The sequence below is a fragment of the Chelonia mydas genome, chromosome 10 (assembly GCF_015237465.2).
Source record: "Chelonia mydas isolate rCheMyd1 chromosome 10, rCheMyd1.pri.v2, whole genome shotgun sequence".
Lineage (NCBI taxonomy): Eukaryota > Metazoa > Chordata > Testudines > Cheloniidae > Chelonia > Chelonia mydas.
The window spans coordinates 11,870,476-11,896,150 of record NC_051250.2 but is presented as its reverse complement, the minus strand read 5'-3'; the positions used below and the strand labels follow the sequence as shown (position 1 = coordinate 11,896,150).

The 25,675-nt window shown below is 40.8% G+C and overlaps 1 protein-coding gene across 11 annotated transcripts in view; it reads right to left on the bottom strand.

Moving 5' to 3' along the window:
- Positions 1-25,675, bottom strand: part of MAD1L1 (mitotic arrest deficient 1 like 1) — a 557,068-nt gene that overhangs the window by 321,012 nt on the left and 210,381 nt on the right. The window lies entirely within an intron of this gene.

The window sequence follows — 25,675 nt, the reverse complement described above, 5'->3', positions numbered from 1 at the left end:
ACAGTTCACCTTTCAGTGGGACCCGCTGTAGTCTCCCTGTTAACCAATTCCTTATCCATCTTATCCACCTTTCAGTTTTCATACTGATCCCCATCATTTCCAATTTAACTAATAATTCCCCATGTGGCACGGTATCAAACACCTTACTGAAATCTAGGTAAATTAGATCCACTGCATTTCCTTTGTCTAAAAAATCTGTTACTTTCTCAAAGAAGGAGATCAGGTTGGTTTGGGGCATGATCTACCTTTTGTAAAACCATGTTGTATTTTGTCCCATTTACCATTGACCTCAATGTCCTTAACTACTTTCTCCTTCAGAATTTTTTCCAAGACCTTACATACTACAGATGTCAAACACTCCTGTAGTTACCCGGATCACTTTTTTTTTCCTTTCTTAAAAATAGGAACTATGTTAGCAATTCTCCAATCATATGGTACAACCCGAGTTTATAGATTCATTAAAAATTCTTGATAATGGGCTTGCAATTTCATGTGCCAATTCCTTTAATATTCTTGGATGAAGATTATCTGGGCCGCCCGATTTAGTCCCATTAAGCTGTTCGAGTTTCGCTTCTACCTCAGATATGGTAATATCTACCTCCATAGCCTCATTCCCATCTGTCATGCTACCATTATCCCTAAGATCCTCATTAGCCTCATTAAAGACTGAGGCAAAGTATTTGTTTAGATATTGGGCCATGCCTAGATTATCCTTGACCTCCACTCCATCCTCAGAGTTTAGCGGTCCCACTTCTTCTTTATTTGTTTTCTTCTTATTTATATAGCTATAGAACCTTTTACTACTGGTTTTAATTCCCTTTGCAAGGTCCAACTCTACTTAACTTTTAGCCTGTCTCACTTTATCCCTACATGTTCTGACCTCAATAAGGTAAGCTTTCCTTGCTGATCCCTCCCATTTTTCACTCCCTGTATGCTTTCTGCTTTTTCTTAATCACCCCTCTGAGATGCTTGCTCATCCAGCTTGGTCTACAACTCCTGCCTATGAATTTTTTTCCCCTTTCTTGGGATGCAGGCTTCCAATAGCTTCTGCAGCTTTGATTTAAAGTAATCCCAGGCCTCCTCTGCCTTTAGATCCATAAGTTCTTCAGTCCAACCCACTTCCGTAACTAATTTCCTTAATTTTTGAAAGTCAGCCCTTTTGAAATCAAAAACCCTAGTTGCAGATTTATTTTTGTTATAACCATGTCTGTGCAGGCAACTGTTATTTTACTCCTCTTCCCTCATCTGCTCCCACGGACTCCTCGTCACTGGAGGAGCATCTCTACCTTACACTCCCAGCAGCTGACCAGGGTGAGTAAACCCATTGCATCTGTTTTAATGTCTCTCTCTCTCTCTAACAAATCCTCTATTCACTGACTGTCACCCAGAGAAGTTGTACATAGTCTCTGAAAGCCTTAAGTTGCCCATGGCACATGTACATGCCACACGGCAACAAGTCATACAATTTATATTCTGTACAGTAAACAATACCATCTGATCAAATCACCTATGGCCTTCTCTCTCTTTTGGCTTCTTTTCATTTCACAGGCATTTTAATGTGACTAGCTGTGCTTTCTAGTCCCCACATTTATAAAATAACTTTATTGTGTTTTTGTTCATTTAACTTCTACCTCTATTAGTCATCTTGGACTAGAATCACGCTCTTATACGCTGAAACAATTACCAGTCACTATTCTCAGTTTATATAACAAAGTGACAATTCTAAAGGAAATTTAAATAATATTTCACCCACAACTTTTCACTGGATTCCCATTACAGCAAAGAGGAATCACATAGGAAAATATTACCTGCCTAGGCACAAAATCTGCTCATTCATATTTATGGAAAACATGAGGAAAACTAATATTTTCTTTTTGCACTCAAAAAATATCTTACTCAGCTCACACAAGTATATTTTTGCAAGGCTGCATTAAATTCTGTTCCTCTAGCTGCTTCTAAAGACTGAACTCACACTTACATATTCCCTCTTTTCCTGGTTTTTACTCTTGCCTAGCAAGTAACCTCCCCCTATGATGGCCTCTAAATCTCTCCTGCAACAGCCAGTTTTAACTGGTTAAGTACCATTAACCATTAACCAATCTTCAATGGCAGAAGATCAAGAAAATGAACTCAGCTGGATTCTGAGCAGGTGCTACCATAAAAAGTGGATGGAGCCACACATGAGCTAACAACCTAGTAAGCTCCATGCTGAAGACTGCATCGACACTGGAGAAGAAGGGAATTCCAACACTCCTTCATGGTAATGTTCTCTGAAATGCTTCCACTTCCACACACAGGGCCAGTTAGACAGGCAGAACTGCAGGGTCTCAAAGGATGAGGTAATGGTGTAGGGAGGAAAGCTTTACATTTATTAGCAACTGGGGAACCTTTTGGGGAAGGAGAAGCCTATACAGGAAAGAGAGGTTCCACCTAAACCAAAATGGAACCAGACTCCTGGCATGTAAAAAGGCCACAGAGGAACTTATAAACTATGGGCTGAGGGAAAATCAACAGGTGCGGGGGAGTACAAGGTTCAGACAGAGACATCCCACAGGGGAGGATCTATTAACAGGGATTCTCTATATCCTAGTAAAGAGGAGATAAAGCACAGGCAGGAAATGAAGAGAAACAGTAAAATGAAAGAGAGTCCCATTCAATTATATCACATGAAGTCACGCAACTAAAGAGTGACAAATTTTATAAGCGCTTTTATACAAATGCTGAAAGTCTAAATACTTCCATGGGTGAACTTGAGTGCCTGGTATTAAATTAGGATATTGATATAATAGAAATCATAGAAACTTGGTGGAATGATAACAATCAACGGGACATGGTAATACCAGGGTACAGTATAAATAAGAATGACAGAGGAGGTCATGTTGGTGGGGGAATGGCACTATATATGAACGAAATCAGAGAGTCAAATACAGCAAAAATCTTAAATGAATCACACTGTACCACAGAATCTTTAACGACAGAAATTCCAAGTTTGAATAATAGTAGGAATATACTCCCGACCACCTCACCAGGATGGTGATGGTGACTGTGAAATGCTTGGGGAGATTAGAGAGGCTATAAAAACAGAAAACTTAATAATAATAAATAATAATGGGATTTCAACTATTCCCCATAATGACTGGGTACATGTCACCTCAGGATGGGATGCAGAGATAAAGTTTCTAGACTCCATTAATGACTGCTTCTTGGAGCAGCTAGTCCTTGGAACTCACAAGACGAGAGGCAATTATTGATTTAGTCTTAAGTGGGGCACAGGATCTTGTCCAACAGGTGAATATAATTGAACAGCACACATCATATAATTAAATTTAACATCTTTGGGGGGGAGGGGATACCAAAGAAACTGATCACAGTAGCATTTAACTTCAGAAATGGGAACTACACAAAGAAGGAAGCTAGTTAAATGGAAATTAAAAGGAACAATCACAAGACAAATGCCTGCAAGCTGCATGGAAACGATTTAAAAACACCATAAACAGAGACTCAAATGAAACGTATACCCCAAATTAAAATAATTAGTAAGAGAACCAAAAATATGCCACCATGGCTAAACAACAGAGTAAAAGCAGTGGTTAGAGGCAAAAAGGCATCCTTTAAAAATTGGAAGTTAAATCCTACTGAGAAAAACAGAAAGGAGCATAAATTCTGGCAAATCAAGTGTGAAAGTATAATTATGCAGGCCAAAAAAGAATTTGACGAGTAACTAGCAAAACACACAAAAATTAAGATCAAAAGCATCAGAAGCAGGCAGCCTGCAAAACAATCAGTGTGGCCACTGGAAGATCAAGGTGCTAAAGAAGCACTCAAGGAATACAAGGCCATTATGGAGAAGCTAAATGAATTCTTTACATCAGTCTTCACTGCTGAGGATGTGAGGGAGCAATTCTTTTTAGGTGACAAATCTGAAAAAGTGCTCCAGATTGAGGTGTTACCAGAGGAGGTGTTGAAACAAATTAATAAATTAAACTGTAATAAGTCACCAGGACCAGATGATATTCACCCAAGACCTCTGAAGGAACTCAAATGTGAAACTGCAGTACTACTAACTGTAGTATGTAACCTATACTTAAATCATCCTCTGAACCAGATGACTGGAGAAATGTTAATATGCTGCCAATTTTTAACAAAGACTCTAGAGGAGATCCTGGCAATTACAGGCTGGTATGCCTAAATACAGTACCAGGAAAATTGGTTGAAACTATAGGAAAGAACAGAATTATCAGATATATACTGAACATGATTTGTTGGGGAATAGTCAACATGATTTTTGTAAAGGGAAATCATGCCTCACTAATCTATTATAATTCTTTGAGGGGGTCAAAAATATGTGGACAAGCATGATCCAATGGATATAGTGTACTTGGACTTTCCGAAAGCCTTTCACAAGGTCCCTCACCAAAAGCTCTTCAGCAAAGTAAGCAGTCATGGGATAAGAGGGAAGGTCCTCTCATGGATCAACAGCTGGTTAAAAGATAAGAAACAAAGAGTAGGAATAAATGGTCAGTTTTCAGAATGCAGAGAGGTAAATAGCAGGATCCCCCAAGGATCTGTACTAGAACCAATACTATTCAACACATCATGAATGATCAGGAAAAAGGGGTAAACAGTGAGGTGGCAAAGTTTGCAGATGATACAAAATTATTCAAATAATTAAGTCTGAAGCAGACTGCAAAGAATTACAAAAGAATCTCACAAAACTGGTTGACTGGACAACAAAATAGCAGATGAAATTCAGTGTTGATAAATGCATATTGGAAAACATAATCCCATGTATACATATACAATGATGAGGTCTAAATTAGCTGTTTCCACTCAAGAAAGAGGTCTTGGAGTCATTGTGGATAGTTCTCTGAAAACATCTGCTCAATGTGTAGCGACAGTCAAAAAAGCTAACAGAATGTTAGGAACCATTAAGAAAGGGATAGATAATACAGTAGACAATATCATAATGCCATTATAAAAAAAACCATGGTACACCCACAGCTGAAATACCGCATGCAGTTGTGGTCACTCCATCTCAAAAAAGATAGATTAGAAATTGAAAAGGTACAGAGAAGGGCAACAAAAATGATTCAGGATATGGAACAGTTTCCATATGAGCAAATATTAAAAAGACTGGGACTCTTCAGCTTGGAAAAGGGATGACTAAGTTGGGATATGATAGAGGTCTATAAAATCATGACTGGTATGGAGAAAGTGAGTAAAAGTGTTATTTACCTCTTCACATAACACAAGAACCAGGGGTCACCCAATGAAATTAATACACTGCAGGTTTAAAACAAACAAAAGGAAGTACTTCTTCACACAACACAGTCAACCTGTAGAACTCGGGGTCAGAGGATGTTGTGAAGCCTAAAGATATACATGGGTTTAAAGAAGAATTAGATCTGTTCATCTGTTCATCTTAGCCAAGATGGTCAGGGACGCAACCTCATCTTCTGGGTGTCCCTAAGCCTCTGACTGCAAGACACTGGGACTAGACAATAGGGAATGGATCACTTGATAATTGCCCTGTTCTCATCATTCCCTTTGAAGCATCTGGCATTGGCCACTGCTGGAATACAGGACCCTGGTCGGACCCAGTTGGCCATTCTTATGTTTGTATGCTTGGTTATATACACAGGCAGACTTGAAACACAAGACTGAGTCTTTTATAGCAGAAATCTTGAGAGCACTGGTAAGTCAGATGAACAAGTTTATCCCTTCAGCTCTACACAGAATGTTAAGTTGCTTTTTAAAATAATTTCCCACTCCTTTTCCAAGTCTCAACAATTCTAGAAATACTGCAGCAGCGGCTTTTTGAAAAGGACAAAGGAAATAAGGGTTTGCACTGATGCTTCAAACTTCACCACCAGCCAGGAGTACAATGTCTCAAGACCAGCTATTTATCCCAGCAGACTACAGCCCCTGGCCTACCACAGATAATGCTCATCTCACACCACACTCTGCTCTGCTCATAATTATAATTACACTTCCCATGCTCTCCAAACAAACATACAGAAACCTTATTTTTCCATTTACCCTGTAGGAGGTTTTTTTAAAGTAAAAAATATGAAATCAGCAATATTTCATGGAAAATTGCTGGCACTAAATACTCTGGTAAAACAGGAAGCCTCTGAGCAAAGGCCATGCGCATATGGGGAGACCTGGATACTTTATTTATAGAATGACAGTATTCCAGGTTCCTTTGGCAAACTTCAGAAGTTGCCATTTGCTTTTTGAAATGCAGCTGAAAGGTGCTTAAAGGAAATAGAAGAGCCATAAGGTCAGGAAAATTCCCTATCTCTACCCTTAAGAATTAATTGTCCCAAAGAACGGGGAATTGTTGGATTTAAGTGGGTATGGGGAGAGGGTGCTTATGAAATATCCTCACACAATATTTTTGGATTAGAATGCTGGAGTAAACTGGCTGCGGTCGAAAGTCTACACTGGAGGGCAAAATCCCCATACATTGGAGGGGACTGTGTGTTGGCTATACATTTATACAGTGCCTAGTACAATGGAGCCCTAGCCTCGAGACACTACCATAAAACAAATAATAAATAATTTACCTGGACATCACATAAATGGATCAACCCTGTCTTTGGCTTGCCAAGCTCTCCATATCACAACAGATTGGACCCTAGTCAGTGCTAACTGGAGGGCGTCTCAAGTGGGCAGAATACAACAACTACTAAGCAACAGAACGGTTCCTTGTTAAAAAGTTAAGGTTAGTCACTCATTCATTGATTCAAATTGTACATTTTAAAAACATTCATCCTACTAAATGATATGCCATTATGTAATTCACAATATTTTACCACATTCACCCCCATTGTACAGATGCACAGTAATTTGAATAAAGACCTGAATTTTGACAAGTTATAAATGACAAATTATCTCTCAGGTCACTGCACACAAAACATCTACATTATCCTTAAATAATTCTAGTTAGGAAATTACACTCTGCTACCTGACCCTGCACTTAGTTTCTTCAGCAAATGCAGTTCATCTCCTCCACTGTACAAATGTTCTCTAAGTCTAAATGGAATGTTATGTAGGGAAATGTCTGGGAGGGGTTTGGCATTCTCCTACTGGATGACTATGGCTTCAAGTCATAGCAATGGGCAACCACAAGGTGGTATATAGATTAGGAAAACGGGCTATGTCCTAGTCTGTTAGGCACAAGAGGACAGCAGATTAGGGATGTATTCATCCATAAGAGGAAAAGCCCCATCTACACTACAGACAGAATATTTAGTGTAACTGACTTATGATTCACTTTATCTGACAGGTGATCCAGTGCACCCACACAGCTGCTTTTTCTACCCTCCGCGCATTGGTTTTTACCTGTGTTTACACCTGCCAACACTGAGCCTTGTGGAAGTTTTCCCTCATTATTGTAGCAACTCCACCAGTGCTAGTGTTTTGAAACCATGGTTGTCTGGAGATCTGGTCTGAGCAGGGTTACACGGCAACAGGGTAAAAATGCCAGTAGCTGATTTGCACTAGTGCTCCCATTCATTGCTTTGAAAATGTGAAGTGCTATTATAAGTAGGAGGTGGCAGTGATGACAATGAAGCCTGAAAGATCAATGCATCATCACACTAATGCACACATGCCATCTACAGGACTAAAGAAACTGATCCAAATGTACTCTCCTGGGAATGACAGTAGCAACATTGTGCCACTTAACTTCATATGCACCCCCAAGACCTATCAGGGATTGTTGAAGAATGATATCCGTGAGTTATTTGGGGTAACCCAAGAGCTATTGTTTCACATTTAAAATTCAGTTACAACTAAAATATTATGACATATATAATTCCACATTACTTTAGTAGGTTAAATGTTTAAAAGTTTATACTTTGAACCTGTAAATGAGTATCTAAATAACCAAATGCAGCACTGAAAAGGGTTAAAAATTAAGTAGGACTGAGCAAGTCTGAATATTCTCCTTCTCAATCTCCTTTAAGAGCAGTTTCTTATTGTTTCACCCTAAAGCAGAGTTCACTCAGCACCAGCACTATGGATCTTATTAAATTAATCAATAGTGAACCTCAGGGCTTGCTTTCAAATAGACAGCAAAGTGAAAGGTATGAAGCGTGACTGCTCTGGGCCCCTGCCCCTTAAGTAGCACTACTGAAATGGCCTTCCGCATGTAATCAAAACAAGCCTGCCAGTTTTACAGTAGGACAGACATTTGCCAGTACAAGCATTCTACTCCAGTAATAAACTTAACTGTGGGCCATTAACTAGGAATGGAACTGCCATGCTGAAATCAGACTTGTGGTATACCTAGTCCAGTATCTTGTCTCTGACAATAGCCAATACCAGATGTTTCAGAGGAAGAAGTAAGAACCTCGCAAAAGGCAGATGTGGTATTATCTGCCCCCCACATGGGTTCATCCTCATCTATAATAGTTAGAGATTGACTTAACCCTTAAGAGGAAGGTTTAACAGCCATTCCAAAATTTTTATCATTACTAACAACTCTGAATAGTCTTTTTATCCATATAAATATCCAAACACTTTTTGAATCTTGATAAATTCTTGACCTTCCAGACTTCCTGTAGCAATGAGTTCCACAGTCTATACACTGAGTGAAAAGGTATTTCCTTTTATCGGTTTTGAATTTGCCACCTACCTACAAGTTTCACTGAATGTTCCCCTTGTTCTTGTGTTTTGAGACATGGAGAACAGAAGCTCCTCATCTATTTTCTCTAGATCAGTCAGTATTTTTATATACTTTCATGATGTCCTCTCTTATTCGACTCCTTACTAAAGCAAACAGTCCCAGTCTTTGCAATCTCTCTTCATATGAGTTTTTCCAGACCCTTAATGATTACTACTGCCCTTTGGTCAACCCTCGTCTAATTCTGCAATATCCAAAGGGTTACCAGGTATAAATCAGGAAAAACAATGAACACGCAGTAAAGATCATTGGACCTTTTCCTACCACTCCATAGAAATGAGAGAATCTTCAACCTTCATTAAAAAGACACTACATAGTCCTCCTGATTTTAAATACTGCATAAAAGAATCCATTGTCATTAAACCCCACGAGATACTATATGCAGGACCTAACAATAATGTTACTCAGCATTTAGAGAGCACCTTCCATTTTCAAAGAGGCATGCAAGCACTAGCTAATTCATTCAGACAAAAAACAGTATTTTCTTTTGTTCTCCCTCCACTGGTTCTGCAGCTATAGACCAAGAAAATCTTTCCTCAAAATTATGCGGACATCAAGGCTTAAACCATCACACAAAAAGCAAAACAATACCAAGGTCAAGCTTCATTAAAAAAGAATCAGGAAAATAGTTCGTTTACCAGAAGGAAAAAGGGAAAACATTAGTTGAGAAATGCATAGTTTTTATATGTCTGAGAGATTATGATGATTAAATGTGCAAAAACAAAACCTATGGGAGCCTTCTTTTAATTAATATCTTATTGTAAAATTATAAACACTGCTAATAATTGTTTACTTCTGTTGTGCTTTCAGCATAGCTACACAGCAATGGAGACTGGAGTAAAAAAGTTCAAAAGCTTATTTTGTCACAAGTTACAATGAATTTGTCTGTTTTGCTCTCATTCCAAGCGGAAGTCAGAGGATCATATCAAAGGATCCACCATGTAATCTAGAATAACCTGCGGCGTCTGTTCACGTTGTGCCCAGGAGTGGAAAAGTAAAACGAGTCAGGTCTGGTGTAATCACTGAATCAGGAAGCTGTATTAAAACGAGAATAAATGGGCAAAAGGAAAAACCACCATTGCACCAGAGAGCAGAATAAACTTCCAGCCCCATGAGTGACATGATGGAGAAATCTGGTAAATGCCAGAACTGAATTAATGGTGAGAGTGAAATCTCCTTTTTCACACAACAAAACAGGCAGAGGAAGCAAAACTTTCTTAGCATCCAAGAGATCTAGCTTCTAACACTAAATCCACCAGGAGACCAATGCAGAGAACAGTTAATTTATCATTTGCTAGCCAAGATGAGAGAATCTTCTAGTTTGCAACAACCTGAGGTCTCATGAGGACAAATAAAAGGATAAACAGAGTGCCCATTAACACAGCAATATCTGCACACACAAAAACCCTCACAATGCTATATGTTCAGATCTGTAAATGCAGAGGATTCCAATGCTGTGTGTGTTGGCATTTATATCAGAGCTAATTTTTTGTTATTATTCTCAACTCAAAGGAAATTCAACTTTGAAAGGAAGTAAATACCTGATGATATTTTTGGCTCCTCTACTTCCATTTACAAAATGCCATCAGTGTAACTTAATAAAATGCCTTTCCTCTCCAAGTGCCTTAGGATAAACGTAGCCTAACCAACTATTCGGTGACTTAGTGATATCATTCGCTAATACAACCTCATCCTACCAACGTTCCAAGAGGGACTTTGAGAGACCAAATGTTAATAATAGGCTAATTTGAAACACCTCTAACAGGATTCCTTAACATCCAATCTAAATGATTCATAAAGCCTCCACAATCAACATAAAATCACTTAAAGCCACAAGTACAAAAACATCAGTTCAGAGACACTGAAGGCTTGTTTTCACTACTTGGGTAAGTCGACTTAAGTTACGCTACTCCAGCTATGTGAATAACATAGCTGGATATCGACATTGCTTAGATTGACTTACAGCGGTATCTTCACTGCACTGCATCGACAGGAGACACTCTCCAGTCAACTTCCCTTACTCTTCTCAGAGAGCTGGAGTACCAGGGTTGACTGGAGAGCGCTCTGCTGTTGATTTAGCGGGTCTTCACTAGACCCGCTAAATCAACCCCTTCTGTATCGATCTTTCTGGTAGTGAAGACCAGCCCTGAGATGACAAAGGGAGATAAGACGAAATCACTTTGGGAGACTTTATGACCACATCAAAGCTCCCTTCACTCACCTCAGAGCAAATTCTTTCTATTTCATAGGCCACCATTATTTTTTAGACTCTGAATCTGACTTCCCATCCCAATACACATGAACTCAACATGTTTAAAACCACTAGCATACCAAAAGGCGGCGTAACTTTTGCATTATTCCTTAATACATTGTTTTGCCACCATTACCATACACTGGAAGAGACTACCCCAAATTACCGGTACATTAGAACTTTCCACACAACTGATGAAGTACACAAGAAAAGGAATGCCTCAAAAGCAGCAGAGAGTTCTGAATGCTTTCAGCTTTGGTCTTTGTGTAAGGGGACTGTTGCCCCCTTACTAACATTCAGTGGGGGTGTTTTGGTTGGCTAGCTCCCAGTACTAAAAAGGGAAAGGTCTATGGGAAATCAGGACCCTGAGACTGATAGTCCCCAGGAACAATGGGGAGAGGCCAATTCGCCAGGTCAGCCTGAATGATAGGGCGGGCAGGCTAATCAGGGAGCCAAGAGGCCAGGGAGGTCCCGTCCTCCATGTGAGCTGGATTGCCTGGGTCAGACAGAGTGGGGCCGAGCTAAGGAAAAAGCAGAGGCGCAAGCTGAGCTGGGCAGAGCTGTCCCAGATCCAGAGAGAGCAGACCCTGTCCTGGGAGCAAAGCTGCAGCCCCAAAGCCAGAGGCACAGCACAGAGAAAGCAGACTTGCCCTGGGAGCAGGGCTGCAGCAACCAGAGCCAGAGGGGCCAGAAAAGCAGCCCAGGAAGCAGGTCAGTGCTGGGAGCAGAGTCACAGAAGCAGCCTGCAGAACAGACCTGTCCTGGAAGCAGAGCTGTAGCAACCAGAGGCAAAGGGGCCAAAGAAGCAGCCCAGGGAGCTGGAGGCAGAGCAGCAGCAGCAGTGCTGAGACAGAGTGATGGAGCTGGGGCTGGAGCAGTCTGGAGCTGGGTGCGGTGAGAAGCTGGGGAGAGCGAGGGGGACCCTGGGCACCGGGCCCAGCACAGGGAGACGCCTCAGCCAAGAGGCTCTGCAGGCCAGGCTTGGATCGTAACCCCGACAGGGCGGGGGCGACACTGGGAAGAAGAGTCCTACCACTTAGAGCCTGAGAACATGTGGCCACCACCGGAGCAAGTGTCCACCCACAGCATCCCTACAGCACAGCCAGGGCCTGAGAAGGCGGCCTGGGACTTACAAGGAACAGACTATGAACTGCCCTGACATTCCAGAGACACTGTTTGTGATGTTCCCTGCCACAGGGCGGGGTGATGTATTTCCTTTAACCTTTCCCATTTTTCCTTATTCTTTTTAAAATTAATTGTTGATTAAATAACTTGCATTTGCTTTAAATTGTATGTAATGGTCAGTGGGTCAGAGAACTGCCCAGTGCAGAGAGAGTACCACAGAGTGGGGACACCTTAGCCCCTGTCCTAGGTGACCACAGCAAGGTTGGGGGTCGAGCCCCCCAGGAATGCTGAGCCCAGCCTTGTTGGGGTTACAAGGACTCTGCCAGACAGGAGAGTGGAAGGGAAGTCCTCAAGGGCAGCGAGGCCACTGGGTAAAGGAAGTGGGAGCGAGGACTCAGAACCTTTCACTAGCCCACTTCACGGGATAGTGCAGAAGTCAGGAAAGTTCCCCACAATAGCGGGACTATTCCTGCACTTACATTTGTATGCGCATCACACTATGCAAGACATGATAATCTCAACCAGTACCATACGGAAGCACTGGAACAGCTTGCCAATGGCAAAACATCTGTTTCAAAGCCACATGTGGGCAAGAGAGTTTTCAATGATGTGTTAAGCTTTTTAGTGTTATTTTCGGAATGTGATGAGTTACTGAGAAATAGTTTATAACTGGCACCCACTTAAACCGAGATATACATTAGACAGTAGTCATTATTGAACCCTAGCAAGTTGCAAGTACTCCCGTTGTATCTCCTCCCCCATATATATACCAAAAGTGTATATGTGTATTTCTTTGGAACCATACAATTTCTGAAGATATGCTGGGCTTGGTCTCCTTGCATAACATCTCCAGTGGCATTTCTGAAACACACTGCAAAAGTTACTGGCAAGTTCAAGACTGAATATAAATGAGACAAGACATGCAAATTAGGTATCAGACTAACTGGTCTGTCATTGACCACACATTTGGAGCTCTGACAGTTACATTTAGAGAAATATCGATCCTACCCATCTCAGACTCAATGGAATGGACAGGCTAGCTCATAGGATTTGTCATCTGGATTTAAGATAGCAGGAATCCAAGGCAATACTTTGGAGGGAGGAGAGGGGAGGACTCCTTGGGCTGTAGATGATGTTCCTATTGGTCTATTCTGCATCTGTTAATGCCAGTGCCCTAGAACAAGTTCACATAACTTTACAGAAAAATGGGGGTGTGGGAAGAGAACCTATTAAAGCCAAACAAAGGTCCTCTCAGGCTTGCAACACAATATTGGGCAGGTGCCAACACTGGATCCTTAGATCTGGTAGCAACCCTAGAAATGGGCTGAATTCCATTCTAGAAGTTATTAAAATTAGTTAGTCTCCCACAGTGTCACGGTACACACACCAAGCTTCAGAAACAGCCTACTCAGCAATTTTATACAAATGCAGTGCTATCTCACAAATTAAGTCAGTTTTATTTCTGTTCTATAGAAAGGAATTACCATTTTCCCTTTCGAAGATATTCAACAGAACTCCACAGGAACAGCCCCAAATCACTTTAACTTATAATCATATTTCTGAAATGTTTGGGACACTTCTTGTAGAACGGTGTATCTTTTTAAAAATTAAGATTGACCCTCCTTCTGAAGGTCTGTTCCCATGCAGTATTGGACAACTGTCTCACTACCACCATAGCTGAAATGTCTGCCAGTCACTTGGGCACACAGTCTTTGGTTATATTATGCATGCCAGATCTCCCGAGACATAAAAGTAATTATCTGGGTGGGGAAGGACCAGGTTTAAAAACACATTTTTGACAGAAGTACAACAGTAGCAGCTCAAAAGGTAACTCATGTCTCCCATTACCAGTTGCAGTATGATCAAGTTTCTATTGCCTCCTCTTCCCCTACCAGTATGAAGAATTCAACTTCTGCCTTGGTTTCTGTTCCTCAAGGACAATGTCATTTCCAGACATTTCTCTGTTAGAATGCTGATCTTTTTTCTCAAAGCAAGGAGGTCTCTTCAGTTCTGTGGCCACACTACCTTGTAGGAAGGGATTAGAAGATGGTACAGTGGTGCTGTATATTTCTCATCTGTACTGGTGAAGCCCCATTCCCATGCCTGAAAGGGCTGGGGGGATTACACAGAAGTGCTACATGTTTCTTAATAGGCATGTTCACGCAATTTCTACCTTCTAGTAAAATGTTTGCAAAATTTACAGATAGAAGAAGGAACAGATTTCCTAATGCAATTCCACTTGAATTTCATACTGATCTCTTCTTGCAAATTACAGCCCATTATCGATGAAGTGAGCTGTAGCTCACGAAAGCTTATGCTCAAATAAATTGGTTAGTCTCTAAGGTGCCACAAGTACTCCTTCTCTTTCAGCCCATTTATTTTAATTCTATGATCTACTTCTCTTCCAAACCAGGAGTCAAACAGGAGCTACCCACACTATCACTTTTGAGTGGCTTGTGGTCCACATTAGATGGTCAGCAACTTATTAGTTTGGCTCCAAGAACCAAGAGAAGTCATTATAGTATCTCAAAAACACAATCTTCCAGTCCTATGAACAAGAGGAGTCAGGAATGAATGGGAAGGGGAGTAACAACATAAAAGCACTGAGTAATTGAAAACTCAGAGCATATCACAGAGTAGACTACCATAGCTGCCATAAAGAAAAACACAGGAACCACATGGAGTCACACTACAAATCAAAGTGGAACACAAGTGTCAGCTTCTATTATTCTAAACTGTAGTTCAGGGCCCAAATTTTACAGAGCTTTCAAAGCTGCACATCCTACTGGTTACACCCATCTGGCCTTAATATTTATCATTACAGCTTGGAACATAAAACAAATGCAATCTTAATTGTAGCCTCCTCACAACTAAAGCTTTGATTGTGGATTGTGTGCAGATATCTTTCTTTGTGGATACACTACGCAGACTGCAATTGTTTTGCGTTTTTAAATTCTGAGTTGCGCAGGGAGAAGAAAATCAGTTCAGTGGGTATGAATGATAAAGACATGAACAGAATCTGTAGCTGGTAAGAGTCAGGGAAATATGGAGTCTGAACTTCTTGGCAATTCCCTTTTTCATTTCAAAAGAAAAGTCAAACTTTTTACAAAATTCAGGACTCTTGAGAGGAACAAAAGAAAAAAAGGCAGACCATCTCCATTGGCAGTTTGTAAAATTCACACTATTAATACCGGTTTTTAAATTTTTACTGACACACACGAATTTTACATCTTAACAGTTGAATACTATAAATAAAAACCCTGCGGGAAAACCAACCTTTTAGAAACAGCCTCTCCACCTCCTCCTGTGGCAACAAGAAGCAAGCAGCTGCTCTCGTTTTGCAGCACACACATAGCTCTCACACTGTTATACTAATAGGCTCTCTGACAAGGGGAATTCTAATATTATATACCACTCTTATTAGCTAAAATTAGAGAGAATGCTGTTAAACCCTGCAGGTATCATGCGCTAAGGCGACTGGGCTCTTTTTATTTTGTAAATCATATGTAATTGCTTTCTTAATATCAGCCACTGCATTGAGTTGCGAATATGATTCTTCTTTACATTCAATGCTCTAGTACTTCAAAAACTATTATAGATATAGGCATATATCCTCACCAACACACCCTGTCCCAAAACCTCACCTTTTAAAACTTTGAGTTAAGGTTGTTGGACTATTTATCCCCCAGTGAAAACAAAGAAAAGCAACACCACATCTGCACTCCAGCCATCTCTTCCCTTTATCAACCTTAATTACCTCCCTTCCACCATTCACAACAAGAAATGGGCAAACTTGAATACAGACTAAGTTTACTGGTTTAAGTTCAGGCATTTCAATTATTAATATATGGGCAGTGTGTCTTACATAAATTACACCACGTATTTTAGCACGTGTGCGCAAATCATGTTGCATAACAAAGCATGGCTCTGATAAATGTTTGTCCGCAATGTTTTCGTAAACGGGTTATTTATGTTAGTGATTGTTCTCAGCTTGATATTAATTTGTATGTAGAAATTACAGAGTAGAGATTTGCACCCGTATCCGCTGGTATGTTATAAGTGTAGTCACTTATACTGTTAAGTACACTAACAAAGGTCAGAATGTCTCCCATTGGAGGGGGAGAGAGAGAGATGGAAAGCAGATGTGAAATGGCCTCATTTCAGGGTTAAGAAAAATCCATGTGGCTACCATTGAATTTGTTACCAACATGCATTATACAATCACAAGGCTATTGACCAAGAAATGATTGCTTGTCTGTGCTAGGTGGTTAAGGCAATCATTACACACTTAAATAGTGCATACCTCCAGTTCACTGACAAGTGGGAGGACACTTACTGACCACTAATGCTTCCTTTCACACCACTCTTCCACCTCCAGCTAATGGTATGTTTCAGAGTAGCAGCCGTGTTAGTCTGTATCCACAAAAAGAAAAGGAGTACTTGTGGCACCTTAGAGACTAACTAATTTATTTCAGCATAAGCTTTCGTGAGCTACAGCTCACTTCATCAGATGCATGCAGTGGAAAATACAGGGAGAGATTTTATATACACAGAGAACATGAAACAATGGGTGTTACCATACACACTGTAACAAGAATGATCAGGTAAGGTGAGGTCTTACCAGCAGGAGAGCCGCCGGGGGAGGGGGGGCAGGGGGGGGCGCCAGAGCCAACTCTGTCCACATATCTGTTCAGGGGACACCATCATAGGACCTAATCACACCAGTCACACTATCAGAGGCTCGTTCACCTGCACATCTACCAATGTGATATATGCCATCATGTGCCAGCAATGCCCCTCTGCCATGTACATTGGCCAAACTGGACAGTCTCTATGTAAAAGAGTAAATGGACACAAATCAGACGGCATCAATTATAACATTCAAAAACCAGTTGGAGAACACTTCAATCTCTTTGGTCACTCGATTACATCCCTAAAAGTGGCAATTCTTCAACAAAAAAACTTCAGAAACAGACTCCAATGAGAGACTGCTGAATTGGAATTAATTTGCAAACTGGACACCATTACATTAGGCTTGAATAAAGACTGGGAGTGGATGTGTCATTACACAAAGTAAAACTATTTCCCCATGTTTATTGACTGTTCTTGTCAACTGCTGGAAATGGCCCGCCTTGATTATCACTACAAAAGGTTCCTTCCCTCCTCCTTCCCCCGCTCTCCTGCTGGTAATAGCTCACCTTACCTGATCACTCTTGTTACAGCGTGTATGGTAACACCCATTGTTTCATATTCTCTGTGTATATAAAATCTCCCCACCGTATTTTCCATTGCATGCATCCGATGAAGTGAGCTGTAGCTCACGAAAGCTCATGCTCAAATAAATTTGTTAGTCTCTAAGGTGCCACAAGTACTCCTTTTCTTTCACCTAACGGTATGTAACACTAGGAGGCATTTGACACTCTTTCACTTCCTCCTCTCTACAGTCTTCCCCCCTGGTCATGGCAGAATTGATTTCATTACCCTTAAAGCATCCCTAACAAATGGATGCTCAGTTCATCCTTGAATTTCTTTACATGCCCTGGTTTCTTCCACACCCTGGTTTGTCCCATTGACTAAATATTTTAAGACTCATTTTCCCACTTATAGATTAAGCCCATTGTTTCCTCTTCTGATCTCACTGCCTAATGAAAATAATTGATCTTGTCTCCCTTTATAACATCTCCTCACATACTTATTAGAGTCTTTCCACAGGTCTCTCTGAGTTGACCGTGTTTCGTGCTTCCTACCTCATCCCATAGATCTTATTTTCAAAACCCTTCATCTTTGGTACCACAACTCTCCACAGGCAGGAGATACCTAGAGAACAGGCAGGATTAGAGAGAAATGGGCAGAGCAAGCAGGGCAGGCTGCAAACAGGAGAAATACAAGGAGTAAGAAAGCTGGCAAAGATGAACATGTAAAGAGAAAGACATTTAAACAGAATTCCCAGCAACTTTTTGTTCTAAATAACTTCTATACTAAATAGCTCTTCTATTGTGCTTTTCATCAGTACATTGCAAAGCATATTACAAAGAAGGTCAATATCACCACCTCCATTTTACAGATAAGGAAACTGAAGCACAGAGAAATGAAGTGACCTGTCCAAACTCAGGCAGCAGATCAGTGGCAAAGCCAGGAACAGAATTCAGCAATAATAAAACATATATTTTGATGTATTGGTGAAACTGTGGCTATTTAGGAACAAGCTGATTGCCAGAGTCTGGCCATCTGTGAGATGCTGCCTTTCTTGAGGTGGCTCTTGGTGAAAGGCAAGGTAAGAATCAGGCAATTACCCAAAGTAACCATATTTGAGGACTATAAACTTTTCCAAAATACTTTTTGTTCCACCATCCCCAATCTCCTGATGTGCTCAGGAGATTAAAGAGGAGGGTTCTCCTTTCCAGTATTTCCATTTAAGTCACTGGTTAGTACTAACAGATCCAGCCAAATTAAGTTCTGTTAAACTGATCAACAGTAGATTGACTTGGATGAAAAACAATAAAGAGGAACCTGAGGATCCATTGGTCAATTGCCCAGCAGAAGAAGGTGGGTTTTAGGTCAAACACCCCCAGGAGATGACAGCTAACATTTACTTTCTCCCCCAGTGGGTAAAGCTAATTACTTGAAGGTGATCTGTTCCTGACTCTAAGCTAAGGGAGGGAGATTTCTGCAGGCTCCACCACAAAACTCCCCTCCTTCAACAGGCTTTTATCAGTGACCTCACTTGTGGTCTAACTCATTTATATGCAGTAACACCACCATGTAGGGATCAAATAAAATTAATTCTGTCTATCAATGAATTAATTGTCCATGCCAATCTCTGATGTCTCCATCTTCAAATACATTTCCATGTTATTTACCCTCTATGACTTCCCACAGGGAAGGGAAAAGACAGATGCTTAGATTAAAAAGGGAAACAAAAGAGGATCCCAAACAAAGAGGTTTACATTTTCTGAATGATTGCTCCACTCCAAACTTTAACATAAGAAAAAATGTCTTTTTTAAAAAAATACATACCATAGAGGTTTAATGTCACTATTCTACTGTCTCAGACTGTAACAGCTTCCAGTACTCAGGAAAGACTAGACTCCAGGAATAGGTTATGCCCTTATTAGGAGACAAATAAACTGCAACAGACACATGCGATTATTCCTCATGCACGTTCTGTATCATTTACAGACATGGGTCACCATACTCCTAATTTCATTTAGTGACAAATATGTAAACTCTAACAAGCATATTAGATGGCACAAGCGAAATTTAGAGACCCATCACACCTTTCAGGATGCTAGTAACAGCTCAGGATTCAAATTTCCCAATACTTTCGAACACTTTACCAGCTACTCTACGAAAGCTTATGCTCTAATAAATTTGTTAGTCTCTAAGGTGCCACAAGTACTCCTGTTCTTTTTACTCTACAACTGTATTTCAACTCTTCGCAAACACATGAAACCCTTTGTTTGACTGCATGCCAAGGATTATCACTCAAAATCACTATCATATGGCTTGGCTGTACCCTAAAACCAAAGGAAGACTATCAAAATTCAAGTAATAACATTCCCTTAAAATAACATTCTTAAGTGTGGCACAAAGGGGAGTATGCATCTTAAGGAAGCACCTGAGAATTTCCTTTAGGGTAAAGAAATCCTCAGCTAATAAATAGTTGGCACAGTCAGTCCTATGCACAGAGGCAGCTCTGGGGAAGGTCAGGGGATATATCAGGGGTGAAGGGGCTGAAGCCCAATGCATTCCAGTCATTCTGACTGAAGAACATAGGAATTATTAGACTGGAATTCAAGCTCTATTTAGTCCAGTATTCGATCTCTGATAGTGGCCAACATGATTCAAGGAAAGGAGTAGACCTTCCAACCACATTGAAATCTAAGGCTCTGGCTGCACTACAACTGTAAATGGTTAGCTAGGACCGGGTTTAAAAAATCATTATTGCTAGCAGCGTTTCAGCAGGAATTCCCGTGAAAGTTGGTTTCTTTGTTTGTTTTAACTGTGATACAGACCCTAGAGACAGGTTTCAGAGTAGCAGCCGTGTTAGTCTGTATTCGCAAAAAGAAAAGGAGTACTTGTGGCACCTTAGAGACTAACCAATTTATTTGAGCATAAGCTTTCGTGAGCTACAGTATGCATCCGATGAAGTGAGCTGTAGCTCACGAAAGCTTATGCTCAAATAAATTGGTTAGTCTCTAAGGTGCCACAAGTACTCCTTTTCTTTTTCCCTAGAGAGTCAATGGATGGGTTTTATAATATGGGCGCGTGTGTCAGCCTTAAACATAGTCGTTGCTATCCATACCATGGACTGGGCTTAATAATATTCTGATCTTAATGTCACTGAAGCCATAGAGGAGAGCTAAACTTACACACAGCAAAAATATATGGCATGAACTCAAAAAAAGTCTCAGAAAATGAACATGACCTATCAAAGAGGGGTTTTCTTTTCTACTTGAGTAACAGTGTACAATTTTATTTACTCCTGCTGCATTGTTTTTCTAAAAAGCGGAGATTAGGAGCAACAGACTCTCTCTTCCAAAGCAGAATTGAAACAACTTTTAGTTAAGAAATAAAGCAGATGGCCTGCGTAGATTAAAGAGTTGGGACACCACAATGAAATAGTGAACTGCTGTGTACAAATCCCACAGTAATTACAGCAGCAGCATCATTCCACTAATGATGCTATCACTGCAAACTGGGACAAATTAACACTGAAAGACATGTGCTGGTGACTTGCAGCCCTGGGGAAGGTGAAGATAGGGGAGAGAGATATTTAAGAGAATCACAACAGATTAAATGCTGCAAGACTCTTGAAGATAACTGCAACCTCACAAAAAAAGGGCAGATACATCCTCTCTCAACTGTCCTGGTTTCCTCTAGGATTTGCTGCTCTATCCAGGGGTCCTATATTAAGCCTTCTCACCCCTGTTAAGTGCTTGCACATGACCAATGCCATAAACATGGCAACCAAACACTGATCAAAGGTCTTGCAACAAACCCCAGTGCCAACTCTGTCTGCATATCTATTCAAGGGACACCATCATAGAACCTAACCACATCAGTCACACCATCAGTCACACACACATCGATCACCTGCACATCTACCAATGGGATATATGCCATGTGCCAGCAATGCCCCTCTGCCATGTACATTGGCCAAACCGGACAGTCTCTACGCAAAAGAATAAATGGACTCAAATCTGACATCAGGAATTACAACATTCAAAAACCAGTAGGAGAACACTTCAACCTCCCTGGTCACTCAACAACAGACTTAAAAGTGGCAATTCTTCAACAAAAAAACTTCAAAAACAGACTGCAGTGTGAAATTGCAGAACTGGAATTAATTTGCAAACTGGACACCATCAAATTAGGCCTGAATATAGATGGGTCATTACAAAACCTAATTTTACCATACGAATTTCCCCCTACTGTGTTACTCACACCTTTCTTGTCAACCATTTAAAATGGGCCACCCTCATTACCACTACAAAAGTGATTTTTCCTCCTTTGGTATTTTACTGTTAATTGAATTGTCTCATTAGACTGACCCCCTACTTGGTAAGGCAACTCCCATCTTTTCACGTACTATGTGTATATATATATATACACACACACACACGCTACTGTATTTTCCACTCCATGCATCTGATGAAGTGGGTTCTAGCCCATGAAAGCTTATGCCCAAATACATTTGTTAGTCTCTAAGGTAACACAAGGACTCCTTGTTGTTTTTGCAGTCTAGAAAGCAATTCAAGCAACAATTTCAAGTGAAATGCCTCTTTTCGGGACAAATATCAAAAGTGAAACATACCCTTCATGTATGCTGCCTCAATGGAGAAGGCCTCTATCTTGCAAAATTCGATTACCTGACCAAGCTAGTAAACAAACAGAAGATCAGTGTCCTCATGTTTCATGAGACTCACTTATCAGATACAGAAAAAAACATCAAAATATCATAGTCCAGGATATCACTTAGCGTCAAGCCACCACCACACCCAAAACAGGGGCTGGCAACATTTGTGAGACAAGAGCTCAAGAGCATCTGCTCCATGGACTCATACTGTTCAAGACCACACGCATCACAATGAAAAATGGGTGAGCTTACGATAACCAACATCTGTAAGCCACCTAATGTCACCTGGCCAAACCAGTCTTACCAAATCACAGCCACCCTTCAATAGAGGACGCAGATGGCAATAGCAATCATACAGCCTCAGATTATGGTGACAATGATATTATGGGTGAATAGCCTCTTGAATGGGTCTCAAATCAAGACAACCATCTACTAAGCAGTCAAGAAACCTTCCATTCCACAAGATGGAGAAAAGACTATGTACTGAACTTCTGTTTCATGTCCTGTGACCGGAATGCATGGCCCCTAGCGGCAGAATGAACTACCCTCAATGATTTTCCACATGCCCAACACTATCTTGTTGTCATACACGTTGGTCCCCAAGTCCCCCAGTCATTTCACTACCAAAGCTACACTACAACAGCTACACAGAAAAAGCCGTTGACCAAATACATGAGAACATAGCCAATTCAAACAGGAGCATCAACCTCTCTTCAGCATTTGGCAGCGTAGCCTGCTTCTAAAATGGTCAAAAATCACGCATTGCATAACAACACTGCACGTACTAACAGTTATGCTCACCAACCGCAAGTTTTACGTACATCTAATGAAACAGATCAGCTGACCTTGTCAACTAAAGAATGGGCTCCCACAGAAATCCATCTTGACACCATCACTCTAATATTTATATCAGCATGCAAATTTGGATGGTCGGTTGATCTCACACTCATCAGCCAATTGAGCACTTTCACCCAAGCGGAACGCATCCTCACAGAAGATCTGAAAAAACTGGAGTACTATTTGTTATGGCAACTCTGACTGACCCTCAAAAAACAGCTGCCTCTGCATCCCACCTGAGTAACCATCATTCAAAGAAGCTCCTGAATGTCATCTTCTACAACAGCAAATTCATTCACAAGGATTTCCCAAAATATCTCGGCGTGGCTCTTGATTTCAGCCTTGCATGCCACCAATATCTGACGAAGACTGCTGCCAAGATAATGGCTAGGAACAATATAATCCACAAACTAGCTGGGACCAGTTGGGAAGCGGATGCTCAGGCCTTGTGGACAGACACCTTTGCCCTCGTCTACTTAGCAGCTGAATGACTATGAGGAGGTAACACACGCAAAACTTGTAGACATGCAACTGAACACTGCTATGAGAACTGTCACAGGAGTGCTGAAGAAACATTGATGGTCTGGTTCCCCGTCCTCGCACATATCTTACCACCATCCCTCTGAAGAGAAGCAGCAATAATATGAGAACATGACCGCCCGAAAACAAACCCAGACTTGCCCAACTATGAAGATCTCTAAAACCTCCCAAAATGCCACCTTAAGTCCAGGAATCCTTTCTAGTAAGCAGCCAAAGTTCTTAAAATCTCAGGACTGCCACCAACAGACAAGTGGCAGAGGCTGTAGTAAAACAGCGGGGTCAAGAATCAAGGGCTGATCACTGTTCTATAGACCAACCACCTGCTTTCACCATGCCACATAAGATATGGATCATAGCAAATCACATCAGAACCTCACATGGATCTTGCAATTACCCACTAAGAAAATGGAAAATGAAGGGAAGCCCTACATGATTGTGGAGAAAGCGCCAAAACCATGGAACCTCTAGTGAATCCCTGCTCTCTAAAATCCTTCTCTAGAGAGACACCCTTTATTAATTCCATGTCACAGACACCACAGAGTGGATGACAAACTTGAACATTGACCTGTAATGTTGCTTTTCAACTGCTACATTAAGGAAGATCCCGATTTTTTTTTTAATCTTGATGTTTATATTGAGCCTCTCCAAAGCTTGAGGCACATGATCAAGCCATTCAAAAAATATATACAAATTCCAGTTGGGCCAATACCAACATAAGCAATAGCTCCCCACTCCCAATGTAACTCCTCCTTTTTCAACTATACCTTACTCAGCTACCTTGCAAACAAGTACACCTTTTTCAATCCCTCTCAGATCCAAAGACTCAATCAGCAACAGCAGATGCCCAAAACTGAGATTGACCAGATCCATGCTGTTCCTCCCTCTAAGGGGAGAGGAGACTAGAAGCAAGAACTCCCAGCAAAAGGGACCTGCATCTTAATCCATGTCCTGCAACTTCTTGACAAAACCTCAGAACAGCTCCCTTCCCACTGAGGAGATGTCTATACTGGAGATGGAGAGGTAAATGAGGATATTGATATAAGAGGCATCACAGAAAATTGATGGAAGATAATCAATAGGACATGGTAATATAAGGGTACAAAATACACAGTAAATGACAGAGTAGATCATGCCGGTGGGGGAGTGTCACTGTATGCGAAAGAAAGCATGGAGTCAAATGCAGTAAAAATCTTAAATGAATCAAACTGTATCACAGAATCTCTATAGATAAAAATTCCAGCCTTGAGTAATAAGAGTATAGCAGTAGACATATTCTATCAACCAACTGAGCAGGATGGCAACAATGATTGTGATATGCTCAGGGAGCTTTGAGAGGCTACAAAAACAGAAAACCCAGTGATAAGAGGATTTCAGCTACTGAAATCACCTCAGAACAGGATGCAGAGATGACTGGGTACATGTCACCTCAGGATGGGATGTACAGATAAAGTTTCTAGATACCATTAATGACTTCTGGGAGCAGCTAGTCCTGGAACACACAAGGCGACAGGTAATTTTTGATTTAGTCCTAAGTGGAGTACAGGATCTGGTCCAAGAAGTGAATATAGCTGAACTACTCAGTAAAAGAAATAAAATGTAATTAAATTAAACATCAGTGTAGGGAGTGGAATGTAAAAAAAACAAAAAACAAAAAACCACCCCACGACAGTAGCATTTCACTTCAAAAACAGGAACTACACAAAAATGAGGAAACCGGTATACCAGAATGAAAAGGAAGTCACAAGAGAGAAATGTCTGCATGCTACATGGAAACTATTTTAAAACACCATAATAGAGGCTCTAACTGAATATATACACCCAAAAAAGAAATACAGTACAAGAACCAAAAAATGCCACCACACCTAAACAGAGTAAGAGATGGTAGAGGCAAAAAGACATCTTTTAAAAATTGTAAGTCAAATTCTACTGAGGAAAATAGAAAGCAGCATAAACTCTGGCAAGTCAACTGTAAAAGTATAATTAAGCATGCCAAAAAAGAATTTGAAGAGCAACCAGCAAAAGATTCAAACACGAAAGGCAAAAAAAATGTTAAATACATCAGAAGCAAGAAAACCTGTAAAACAATCAGTGGGGCCATGGGACTTGGAAGGTGCTAAAGCAGCACTCAAGGAAGAAAAGGCTGTTGTGGAGAAGCTAAATGATTTCTTTGCATTGATCTACACTACAGAGGGATGTGAGGGAGAGTCCCACACCTGAGGCATTCTTTTTAGGTGACAAATCTCAGGAAATGGACCAGATTGAGGTGTTATTAGAGGAGGTTTTGGAACAAATTGACAAATTCAGCTGTATGGTATTGACCCAAGAACTCTAAAGGAACTTAAATGTGAAACTGCAGAATTACTACTGTGGT